The 13,600-nt window shown below is 41.5% G+C and overlaps 1 protein-coding gene across 5 annotated transcripts in view; it reads right to left on the minus strand.

Annotated features, from left to right (window-relative positions):
* The window catches only part of TRMT9B (tRNA methyltransferase 9B (putative)), a 76,417-nt gene that overhangs the window by 61,264 nt on the left and 1,553 nt on the right, over nt 1-13,600 (minus strand). The window lies entirely within an intron of this gene.

Here is a 13,600-nt window from a genome sequence, read left to right on the forward strand (position 1 = left end):
TTTTTGTAGAGATGGAGGGTCTTACTATGTTGCCCAGGCTGGTCTTGAACTCCTGGGCTCAAGCGATCCTTCTGCCTTGGTCTCCCAAAGGGCTGGGATTACAGGCATGCATCACATGCCTAGTCGTGGAGTGCTTCTTTTTTTCTTCTTCTTCTTTTTCTTTTTTGAGACAAAGTCTTGCTCTGTCACCCAGGCTGGGGTACAGTGGCACTACCTTGGCTCACTACAACTTCTGCCTCCTGGGTTCAAGCAGTTCTTCTGCCTCAGCCTCCCAAGTAGCTGGGACTACAGGTGCTCTCCACCATACCCGGCTGATTTTTGTATTTTTAGTAGAGATGGAGTTTTGTCATGTTGCCCAGGCTGGTCTTGAACTCCTGAGCTCAAGCAATCTGCCTGCCTCAGTCTCCCAACATGCTGGGATTACAGGCGTGAGTCGCCGTGCCCCACCTGCCCCATCTTGCGGTCGGCTGTCATTTCTCGCTCTCATTGTGCCTGTCTCCATAAGCTCCTCTACTTTCTAATTTCCTGCTTGTAGTATACCTTGGGCTTAAAAAAAAAAAGAAAAAAATCAGACAACTAAGCCTTTTGGGATCCTATCAAAATATGAAGAAAAGACTTTCAGGTCATCAGAGGGGTGAGCTTCGGATAAACGAGTTTGGTGACATCCTGTACTGACAGCTCACAGGCCACCTTGGTTCCGGACAGGGATCTGGATGCTGGGGAAAGCTGGCCACACCGTGTCTTCCTGCTAAGCCCTTGGGTAGTGGCCTTCTGATTGCCAGCCTTCGGCTTTTTCGTCAGAGCTCCCTGCCACCATCTCTATGCTCTGTGTTCACTGTGGTGCTAGCTCTGCTTCTTTCAAACTGAGCTCCTCAGTAGCTCGGATTCTGTAGTTCCCTCCAGAGTCTCCGAGTCCACATCTGCTTAGTGTCTACAAAAACCAATGCAGCCATATGGCTTGAATGCTTACATCACACACAGAGAGGCTTTTGGTTCTGGGTAAGTGCCACAATTATGAAAACTGCACTGAAGTAGGAAATAACGCCAGTTGAAAGAATGGCCTCATTTGCAGGCAGCTTGCGCTGTATTTCATAAGAATGTGTTTGACATTTTAAGCTTTCCTGTGGCAGCCAATTGTACTTCTCCTAGTGGGAGGAGTTACTAAGTCTGTGACCAGAATAAACCAGACTGTTTTGGAAAGTTTGATTTTTTCGGGTTTCATATTCCATTTTATGACTGTGTTTGTTTGTCCAGAGATAAGCCTGTGTATAAGAAAACAGTCTTATCTCTGAACCGAGTACATGACTCACACCTGTAATCCCAGCACTTTGGGAGGCCAAGATGTGAGGGTCATTTGAGACCAGGAGTTTGAGACCAGCCTAGGCATCATAGTGAGACCCATCTTTACAAAAAATAAGAAAAAAACAAAAAAAATCCCAAAAACATTAGCCTCGTGCGGTGCATGCTTATACTCCCAGTTACTCAGGAGGATAAGGAAGGAAGATCGCTTGAGCCCAGGAGTTTGAGGCTACAGTGAGCTGTGATTGTGCCACTGCACTCCAGCCTGAGTGGCAGAGACCTTGTCTCAAAAACAAACAAGCAAACAAATAAGTAAAAACAAACAAAAAACCACAGTCTATTATTTAGAGTTAAAAACTACAAATACTATTTTTTAACCTCAAGGAGTTCTATCATAAACTACCTTAAAAATAAAAAAACAAATTAAACAGGAATACAGAACTCTGGCTCGAAATTTAAAATTACAAAATAAATAAGACAAAGCATTCGACCTGAAGTTCCTGGGGCAGGATGGAAATGTTCTGGTAAATGGCTATAAAACATTTCACAGAAGCTAGGAGGCCACCTATTTTGTAAAATGCACAACTGTTTTACTTATTGCCAAGAAAGATGAGGATGTGTCATCAACTGTAAGATGTATCCCATGTCAATGATGTTGAAATGTAATGTTTTCAAAAGACGGAATACGATATTTTGAAAATAGCTTTAAAATAACAAAATAATATCACAATAATGACATGAGTCTTTTCGAGTTTCCTTAGAAAAGCCAATATTCTACCTTGATGATCAAATCTCTGTTTTAGGGCAACCTAAATTGTTAGAAAATGAGACGTTACATAGTTCATGTACAAGAAGACCAGAGTCAAAAACAGGTGAAGGGATTACAAAGCAAAAGCTGATGCGATTGGTGTCATTTATAAGTATCTGGGAATCAACCAGTATGGAAACAATAGCATTGGTTTCTTGAGGAGCAAGGACTAGAATCCACATGGGCTGAATCCACATGTCTACAGATCTATCATGACACGCTGCAGTCTAGTTTAAATAAACAGAAAACAGGAGCTACTCAGGTACAGCTTTAATGAAGGTAGCCATTGCACAAGGTTTTAAAAAACTTATATACATTTTTGTTCGTTTGAGACAGTCTTCTTCTGTTGCCCAGGCTGACGTGCAGTGGTGCGATCATGGCTCACTGCAGCCTTGACCTCCCAGGCTCAAGCAATCTTCCCTGCTCAGCCTCCCGAGTAGCTAGAACTACAGGCATACTCCACCACCCCCAGGTTCATTTTTGTTTTTGTAGAGATGGGGTTTTGCCATGTTGCCCAAGCTGGTCTTGAATTCCTGGACTCAAAAGATCTGCCTGGCTCTGTCTCACAAAACGCTAGGATTACATGCATGAGCCACTGTGTCCTGCCAGTATACATGTGCTTTGTTTGTTTGTTTGTTTTGTTTTGCTTTTGTGACAAAGTCTCACTCTGTCACCCAGGCTGGAGTACACTGGCACAATCTCGGCTCACTGCAACCTCCACTGCCCAGGTTCAAGCGATTCTCCTGCTTCAGCCTCCCAAGTAGCTGGGACTACAGACACATGCCACCACACCAGGCTAATCTTTGAATTTTTAAAGTAGAGACGGTGTTTCACGGTTTACAGGCGTGAGCCACTGCGCCCGGCCGCCAGTATACATGGTTTAGTGATTACTATTTACTTGTAATAAAAGTTCCATGTAAAATATAATTTTTCCTCCATTTTTTAGTTATTCAATTATTCTTGAACTTCCTGCTTTAATGGATAAATGATAATATTCAGCAGACTGGGAAGAATCCAAACCCCCAAACCACGTGGCTACAAGTTTTTAATTTGACACTTGATTTGACAAGGCCTACCTCGTCTACAGCAGAAACACACAGCCACAGCATGAAGTCAGTCAGCTGTTAGCTGCACAAGTGGTAGGATTTATAGTAGGTTCCGCCTTCCAAAGATCCACTCTCATTCTAAAGTGGTATGCTACACACAAAACCATCCATCAGGCCAGGTGCAGTGGCTCATGCCTGTAATCCCAGTACTTTGGGAGGCCAAGGTGGGCAGATCCCTTGAGCTCAGGAGTTCCAGACCAGCCTGGACAACACAGCAAGCCTCATCTCTACAAAAGTATAAAATTAGCTGGGTGCAGTGGCACACACCTGTGGTCCTAGATACTTAGGGGCTGAGGTAGGAGGATCGCTTGAACCCAGGGGCAGAGGTTGCAGTGAGCCAAGATCATACCACTGCACTCCAGTCTGGGTAATAGAGGGGACTCTACCAAAAAAAAAAAAAAAAAAAAAAAAGCTATTAATTTTTTGCCAAAACAAATCATTTTAAGAACAAAAATCTTCTGTATGCACATACTGCCAACACATTTTAAAAGGCCCACATTTTAACAAGTAGAATAGACAAACTATCAGACAAGAAATCATAAACTATTTTGGCTGAAAAAAAAATCGTTAAAATTATCTAACTCAACATTCTACATGTAGGTTTCTACACATAATGTATATGTATGGGTGTGTCTACATAGCTTTTTGAAGGGAATGACATATTATCAAGCCCATTTTTCCATAGTTATGATGGTTTGCTAGCAAAGCAAGAATATCAAGGTGTGCATTTCTGCCAACTCAATGCATAGCCCCAAGAGCTTCTTGCAGAGGAAAGCTAGCATGGAGAATCCAGTCCATGTCTGTAGGACGAAACATTAATGGTAGAAGGTTGGAGAAACTTGTGGATGGTTGGCACTGCAGCTTCAGGGCTGGCATTCTCTCTGGTTTCAGGTGTGTCTGTTAATGGATTCTGTAGTATCTGACCCAAGTCTTTAACTAATATAAAACTGGAAGGCAAGGAAGTGGTCTGCTGAGAAGTCTGATTGAATATATTCTCCTCGCCTGTTGAAAGCTTGGGTGAAATGTCTGCACTGAAGGTGCAGTGTAGCTGATTAGATGTTTCCTCCGGGATTAGGGCAACAGAGCTGCTGTTCTGTTAATTCTCTTGACTTGGAGCTATGTAGCCTACTATTTGACCTGCCATCACTTGGAGCCCTGAAGTTAACGTTTTCTACAACTCCTATGCTAGCATCAAGTGATGTATTTGTTAACTTAAAAAAAAAAAAAAACTATGAATTTTTTTAAATTAAAATCTTGCATTGGTATGGTACTTGGGTTACAACTGATGAACCACTATTGATATTTATTATTAAATAACATTCATAGGCTATATTAGGATTCACTCTATTAGACAGTTCTTTGGGTTTTGCCAAATGCATAACGTCACATATCCACCATTACCGTATCACACAGAGTAGTTTTTTGTTTGTTTGTTTGTTTTGAGACAGAGTCTCACTCTTTCACCAGGCTGGAGTGTAGTGGCGCAATCTCGGCTCACTGCAACCTCTGCTTCCTGGGTTCAAGCAATTCTCCTCCCTCAGCCTCCCGAGTAGCTGGGACTACAGGCACACACTACCACGCCCAGCTAATGTTTGTATTTTTAGTAGAGACATGGTTTCAATATGTTGGCCAGGATGGTCTCGATCTCTTGACCTCATGATCCACCCGCCTCAGCCTCCCAGAGTACTAGGATTACAGGCGTGAGCCACTGTGCCTGGCCTAGTGTTACTGCCCTACAAATCCTTTGTGTTTAACCTATTCTTCTCTTCCCCTCCCACTCGACCCAGGGCAACCACTGATCTTTTTACAGTCTCTAGAGTTTTGCCTTTCCATATGTCAATTAGCTGGAATCACACAGCATTTAGCNGACATAGTCATCAAGATAGGCTCCCGGCAACATCGGCCCCGTGGTTTCAAGCCATCAGCCTCCCTCAGCCTCCCGAGTAGCTGGGACTACAGGCACACACTACCACGCCCAGCTAATGTTTGTATTTTTAGTAGAGACATGGTTTCAATATGTTGGCCAGGATGGTCTCGATCTCTTGACCTCATGATCCACCCGCCTCAGCCTCCCAGAGTACTAGGATTACAGGCGTGAGCCACTGTGCCTGGCCTAGTGTTACTGCCCTACAAATCCTTTGTGTTTAACCTATTCTTCTCTTCCCCTCCCACTCGACCCAGGGCAACCACTGATCTTTTTACAGTCTCTAGAGTTTTGCCTTTCCATATGTCAATTAGCTGGAATCACACAGCATTTAGCCTTGTTCAGACTGGCTTCTTTTACTTAGTAATATGTATTTAGGGTTCCACCATGTCTTTTTGTGGCTTGAAAAATCATTACTTTTTAATCACTAAATAATATTCCATTGTAAGGATATACCACAATTTGTTTATCCATTCACCTATTGAAGGATATCTTGGTTGCTTCCAGTTTTTGGCAATTAGGAACAAAGTGATTACAGACCTTTGTGTGCAGGTTTCTGTATGGACTTGCCTGTTCATTTTTCAGTCTTCACCGATGCAGGTACTGTCCAAGGAGAGCAGGCCTGGGAATACTGTCCATTCTGGGCTGCCGTAAGATACTCCGTGGGCTCCATTTTTCTGAAAGCTCCTTAATACCTGTTTGGCTCTCAGCTACCATTTCTGACTGTCAGGTAACTTCTGCAGATGTATTTTCTTAAGCTTGGTGACTGCTAATGACTGAAATGTATCTGTTTTCCTCAAGGCTGCCATTTTAAATGAGCAGATTTCCTCTGTTGACTCCTCAGAGCATCAAAACTGGCTCAGAGAATTAAACAGGGGGAACAATTCCCATATAGTAAATGCAGCAACTCCTTATTTGTCCCAGACACATGGACATTACTTTCCAGGACTATAAAGCTCCAGTGGAAATTGTGTTACTTAAAACTTCCAATGCAGGGTTGCATTTTGATGTCTTCACTTCCATAAAGGGATTGTCTAAATTGAGATCAGCTGCACGAATGTTCTTGACACTGGCATTCAGGTATCTAGTTCCACAGCCAAAGGAGGAATACTTTTCTCTGTACCTGGAAGCTCCCTATTCTGCTGTAGTCTGTCTCCTTTCATCTCAGCTTCCAAATCAACAGATACAGATTAAGTATCCCTTTTCTGAAATCTTTGGGACCAGGCCAGCCGTGGTGGCTCACATTTGTAATCCCAGCACTTGGGGAAGCTGAGGTGGGAGGATCACTTGAGCCTATGAGTTCAAGACCAGCCTGGGTAAAGTAGGCTTTTTGTGAGACCTAGTGTATACAAAAAGTAAACAAAATTAGCTTAGGTGTAGTGGCATGAACCTGTGGTCCCGGCTACTTGGGAGGCTGAGGCAGGAGGATCACTGGAGCCCAGGAGGTTGAGTTCCAGTGAGCCACGATGATGCCACTGCACTCCAGCCTGGGCTACAGAGCAAGACTCTGTCAAACAAACAAACAACAACAACAAAAACGAAGGAAAAGAGAAAAAGGGGCAGGAGAGGAGAGGAAAGGGCAAAATCCTTGGGACCAAAAATGTTTCCAATTGTGGCATATTTGCATAGATATAAACCAGCAAAATTCATTTGTGATTTATATACACATAGCTGAAGGTAATTTTATATAATGTTTTAAAATAATTATATGCATGAAACAAAGTTTGGACTGCATTTTGACAGCAATCTGTCAAGTAAAGTCAGGTGTGGGATTTTTCCACTTGTGGCATATCATGTTAGTGCTCAAACATTTGTGGATATTGGCGCATTTCAGATTTTGGATTTTCAGGTTAGGGATGCTCAACCTGCAGTTGTTAGTCTGTACCCTCTCACCCAGGAAGTTCATGGTCCCCTGTGTTACAAAGATGGTCTTGGTCACATGGAGAATTCTTCTTCTTATTATTATTATTATACTGTAAGTTCTAGGGTACATGTGCCCAACGTGCAGGTTTGTTACACAGGTATACATGTGCCATGTTGGTTTGCTGCACCCATCAACTCATCATTTACATTAGATATTTCTCCTAATGCTATCCTTCTCCCAGCTTCCCACCCCTGACAAGCCCCAGTGTGTGATGTTCCCCACCCTATGTCCAAGTGTTCTCATTGTTCAATTCCCACCTATGAGTGAGAACATGTGGTGTTGGGTTTTCTGTCCTTGTGACAGTTTGCTGAGAATGATGGTTTCCAGCTTCATCCATGTCCCTGCAAAGGACAGGAACTCATCCTTTTTATGGCTGCATAGTATTCTATGGTGTATAGGTAACATGGAGAATTCTTTTGTTCAATCTCATGCTGGTTCTTTGTGCTACTGAAGGCCATCATTCACTTTGTTCAGATTCTGACATTCTAGATGCCAGCCCTGTTCATTTAGAGACATACCCCTGTGGTTAATGCATCATGGTAGCTGTTACAGAAAAACTGGCTTCCTTTCTTGTATGGAGATGAAATTTAAGATCTTGGGTGCTTTTTTCAGCAGGTAGTTTCTTTGAATTACCTGATTTTTCTGATGAATCCTACAGAGGCATAGCTGGGCACCAATGTGATGCAGTACTATGCTGGAGGAACAGAATCAGAAATATCTTACAGAGGAAAAGAATGCTTTCTTTTCCTTCCATTTTTAATTTCTTCATTTAAAAACCAATACTTGGGTATATACCTAAAAGAACTGAAAGCAGGGACTCTAGGAGATATCTGTACACTCATGTTCACAGCAGCATTATGTGCAATAGGCAAAAGGTGGAAGCAAGCCATGTATCCGAACTGCAGCTGAATGGATAAGCATAATGTGGCATAAACAGACAATGGGATATTATTCAGCCTTACAAAGGAAGGAGATTCTGATATATACTATAACATGGATGAACCTTGAAAATATTGTACTACGTGGAATAAATTAATCACAAAAGGACAAATACTATATGATTCCACTTATATAGTATATTAGTCTGTTTTCACACTGCTGATAAAGACATACCCGAGACTGGGTGATTTATAAAGAAAAAGAGGTTTAATGGACTCACGGTTCCACATAGCTGGGGAGGCCTCACTATCATGGCGGAAAGTAAAAGTCATGTCTTACATTGGCGGCAGGTAAGAGAGCTGCAAGCTGGTGCAGGGAAACTCCCCCTTATAAAACCGTCAGATCTCGTGAGACTTACTATCACAACAGCAGGGAAAGCACCCTCCTCCATGATTCAGTTACCTTCCACCAGGACCCTCCCATGACATGTTGAGAATTGTGGGAGCTACAATTCAAGATGAGATTTGGGTGGGTGCCCAGCCAAGCCATGTCATATAGGTTCCTAGAATAATCAAACATATATAGACAGAGTGATTTCCAGGTACTGTGGGGAGGAGGGATGGGGAATTATGGTTTAATGGGTATGGAGTTTCACTTTGAGAAGATAAAAACATTCTGGAGATGGATGGTGGCCGTGGTTGCACAACAATGTAAAAATAAAGGTCACTGAACTGTACACTCAAAAAACAGTTAAAATAGTATATTTCATTCTATGTATATTCTATTACAATTTTTTAAAATCAGTATTGCAGTTAATGCAATCAAGCTATAATACTAGCATCTTAATCTTGGGTGACTGTTAAGTCCTGGTCACCCCAAGGTTTGCTGAGGCAGTTTCCATTTATGCTTCTGTATTCAGGGTAATCACTAATCATTCCCTCTTCACTCTCAAAAGTGTCCTGGCTTGAACACTAAGTCATCTGGTCACCCTAGATCTATTTCATAATTGTATAAATCATTGAATTGCCATCTTTGTATGCAAATGTCTTAACATTCAGAACGTACCTGTATTTTCTTGGATTACTCTAATCATAAATTTGATGTCCCATGGAATGTTATAGGCTCTGATAAAATTTTAAAGGCTTCTGACTACTTTCTGAACACTGATTAGAGCACCAAAAGTAGTCCTCATTTCTTATAGACACATTATTTCTCTAAACACTAAAACCTTCTAACATTTGTCAAGCTCTCCTACTTCACTAGCTCTGTGTTAAAGGGAACAGAGAAGAGGAAGACATGGTCCCAGACAGTTGCTATTTCTTGTCTCTCTTGGCTACCTCTTTGTTGTTGTTAAAAATATCAACAAATATTCCTTGAAGTCAGAAATATGTTCATGTTTCAATTATTTCCATCTTCCACCTCATCATGAGAGAACACACCACTTTCTCTTCGAGTAACCTACTGTTCTGCACTTATAATAAAAGTACCATACTATCATAACCTTATTGTTATCCACCCCCTGGATGAATATCTTCTCTCATTTTCCAACTCCAAATATCAGAGGTAAATATAACACAATTTTGTTCAATAATCAAGACCATCCCTTGAAGTGCTAATGTAATTTGTGAGTGCAAATGAACTGGTAATTTATTGCTTAAAAATAGAAGAGATCCAATCATATCTACTTCAATAGTTTGGAAAAAAAGGAATCTGACAAGCACCAGGGTATGAAATAAGTAATTAAAGTGAACTCAAGCATACTCTTATGTTATTCTCCAATAAACAAGTCATGTCTATTTCTGTAATCCTTAAAATGAGCATGCTGAAAGTTACAGGGGAGAGAAGGATTCGGGAAAAACACAGATAATTCATCTGACGAAAGAACTAGCAAGCCAGGTGCTATTATTTCTCTCTTAGGACATTACAGTCTTCCTTTGGATTGTTGTTCATTAAATGAGTAGACTATCTGTGGCTTTGAGAAGGAAAAATAATTTTAAAAAAATAATTTTCCAAATATTTTACCTTGATTATGAAACCAAACCTAAGGAACATTATTTCCATTCAATCAGTACCACATGCAGAGACAGGCGCTTGGTAATTTTTAGTTACTCATTTGCTTGATGCTTTTTCCAGCAATTTCAGCTGCAAAATGATAACATCCATCTGTTTGAAAAGGTAACTAGTTGGCAACTAGCTCCTTTAAAAAATTTTTACAACATATCCTCTTACCTTTCCAAAGTCAATCTCTACCAGCTTTAAAAATAAATATTCTAGCCAAATCTCGGATGAAATATATTTTAGATATGTGTTAGGCATGATGGATTGTCACATAACATTCACTCCTATCTCCTTCAAGTGTGCATCCCTCTATCTTTGAGGCTAGAAAACTATAAGCTGCATTTCCCAGAGTCCCTTGCAGCTAGGGTTCTGGGCACAGTGTTCTTCCAGGGAGATGAGCAGGGTAACAAGGAAGGTGCAGAGCATCTAAGGAAAACATTTGCTTTCTTGTTTTTGTTGTTGGTAGCAATGTTTAGTCACTAGCTTCCTAGGGTGGAGAGGCATTTTGCAGCAGCCTCTCTGATCAATGGAACATAGCCCGAAAGGTGCACCCTTGATGTTAGCAGTTCTAGTGGTGGTTCTGATTCCCAGCCCCCAGGCTGTGGCAATGACAGCAGCAACCCTGGGGGCCAATCAAGCTTGCTGGGAGCCAAGACATGAGGAGCCAAGACATGAGGCTCAGGCCAGGTCCCCTCCTCTACTTTCAGTTGCAACCTTCATTCCAACCTTCTTGTGAGCACCTAATTCTCATATTCAACCCCTTCCTGCTTGAAATAGTTAGGATAGTTTCCATTATCTGCAACCTGACGGAGAAGAAAGAGAAGGTAGAAATGAGCACATTCAATACAGCAAGATGGGACGTCACACCCCAGAAGAACCATGGAAGTGGCAAAGGTTGTGCCTATTTGACATTCGCAGTTACACCTTTAAGAGCAAGAAGCTCACAGGCTGCACCTTCCAGGACTACCCAAATCCGGACTAACAACACTTTAGGGCCTAGGCTTGATGCCGAGACATATTAACAAAGGCTGGGAAATAATCGTCGGGACCCCTAGAGAGAAAAGAAGGGAGGATAGAAGGGAACAGAGAAAAGCAAAGAGAAGAAAACCATGCATATGTGTGAAGAGGACCATACACCAAACCCCTCAAGTGCCCTCCTCCCCCCACCACCTCATGTCATCTCTAAAAACAACCACAGGTTACTTCTTTAACCTAGCTGAGTCAAAGGCCTGTCTAGGGCGGAGGAGATGCAAGTGTGACAGCCTCTGGCTCCCGAAGGACACTGGTTACTAAGAGTACAACATATTCTATACTCTATGCTATAGGAGTATACTAGGAGCATACTCAGTATACCCAGATGGGGGGCTGAACCAGTGACCCATATATTCAGTTCTAGAGTCAATTAGGCAGCAACCTCTCTGCAGCCTCCAGGAGATGATATTTAGTCAACATATTCCTACTTCTTGTAATAAATCCCTCTTTATGACTGCTCACAATGTGCCAACTGTGTACTCAGCATTTTACACCTAGTCATTTGCTCCATAGCCACCTGGGGAGGTGTCATTATCTCCATTTCACAGACAAGGAAATGGCTCGGAGCTGGGCTTCAATCCAGGTGATCTAGTTCAAACTCTTAAAATGCTTTCTTTGAGTGGTTAGAAGTTTCTCTGGATGAGAAGTGAGTATCCAGAGTCAATGATGTTAACTCCTTTTGAAGATGTCTCAGCTAGGATGTCTATGCAATGTACTTTCTTTATGGCATCAAGAGAAGTGAATCGCAAAAGCTGAAGGACATTTAACTGGCCATTTGGCATCACTCTTCAGTCTGTCCTTAAATGAATTCTCCAGTTATCTTAATGCTTTCACGCCATTCTTTTCAGAAGAATTCCTAATTTATCTACAAGTAAAAACGTAAGATTGCACAGACAAGTACTGACAGCCTAATTTCAATAATGCATTATACCAGGGGCTTAATTGCAGTGAGGGCTTTCACTCAATTCCTGTTTAAAAATACAAATGAGAACTTTGACATGTAGTAAACACAGGCATTTAATTGCATTTTGCTCTCAACATTATGAGCCTGTATAGTGCCAAGTATGTCTTGCTTGTGTCTTCTTTAAAGCAATGATAGAGTCTTCTTCATAAATCTGTTTCAAATTGTGGAGACTAGTTCTCTAAAAGAGCATATACATTCTTTACAAGTGAAATGCATTTAAACATCCACATATCCACCTGTCAGAAATACTAAAAGGTCTGGTCTCTTCTTTACAACCCTTGCAATCTCCAGTAAGATATGGCTATCAAAGATACACATACACAGAGATTTAAGATTTACTGGGAAGATCCCTGCTCCCATTGACCTTCCAATTTAAGGCAGAGTTAACTATCCACACAGGGTATTCCCAATTTCATATCCCTCTGGTAAGTAAAATTTTATTAAAACCTTTGAACTACCTTGGAACTTTATCCATATTAAGATACACACGCAAAAAGGCACATTTCCAAAGGACATCATTACGGCAATTGAATCTTTCTAGAAAAAAAATTTCTTTGGAGTTAGAAAAAGAATGTATACAGAGCTCCCTTTTCAAATCTGACCAAATGCGTTAATAAAGCAGCAGTTCTTTGGCATAATTTCCTCAGTGACAAGATATGTCCCAACTTCTCAAGGTCTCCTTTAAATAAGTTATAGATAACCAATGACCATCTGAGAGCCACTTCCATTCTCCTAAGTGATCTTGCTATGAGCAACTCTAAGGCACCACTCATAATACTGGACAGTTCTTTACCCTGTATTCTGAGGCAGTCATCAAGGACAGAGAAAGCTCCAACTCTCCCTTCCCCAAACTTCAAACAAGTTAACCATTCATTAGCTAAAAGATAAAGGCTTCCGAGATGGGTGGATCATTTGAGGTCAGGAGTTTGAGACCAGCCTGGCTCACAAGGTGAAACCCCCTCTCTGCTAAAAATAAAAACAAACAAACAAACAAAAAAATTAGCTGGGCATGGTGGTTTGCACCTGTAATCCCAGCTACTGGGGAGGCTGAGGCAGGAGAATCGCTTGAACTCAGGAGATGGAGGTTGTAGTGAGCCAAGATGGCACCACTGCACCCCAGCCTGGGCGACAGAGTGAGGCTCTGTCTCAAACACAAACAAACAAACAAATAAATAATAAAAAATAGAAAGATAAAGGCTTCCATTTGCTGATGTCACATGAATAATAGCACTTTTAGTTGCTGAAACAGGGTTAAATGCCAATGGTTAGCTGTAATATTACCAAAATCTTAACCTAAAACAGTGTAGATATATTTTAGCTCCTTCTACACACTAAATTTTCAATGTACATTTAAATTCATGTCTACCACCTAACACAAAGCTCTGCAAGTAGACGTTTACAGCCTTATCTTCTTTCTACATAGAGCATTGTGGGCTCACATCATTTATCACAAAGAACCCACGTAATATAAAAAGACCCAGCCGGGCCCCATCCCAGCACTTTGGGAGGCCGATGTGGGCGGACCACGAGGTAAGGAGTTCGAGACCAGCCTGACCAACATGTTGAAACCCCGTCTCTATTAAAAATACAAAAATTAGCCAGGCGT

The sequence above is a fragment of the Rhinopithecus bieti genome, unplaced genomic scaffold, assembly GCF_001698545.2.
Source record: "Rhinopithecus bieti isolate Rb0 unplaced genomic scaffold, ASM169854v2 scaffold_25360, whole genome shotgun sequence".
NCBI classification, from domain to species: domain Eukaryota; kingdom Metazoa; phylum Chordata; class Mammalia; order Primates; family Cercopithecidae; genus Rhinopithecus; species Rhinopithecus bieti.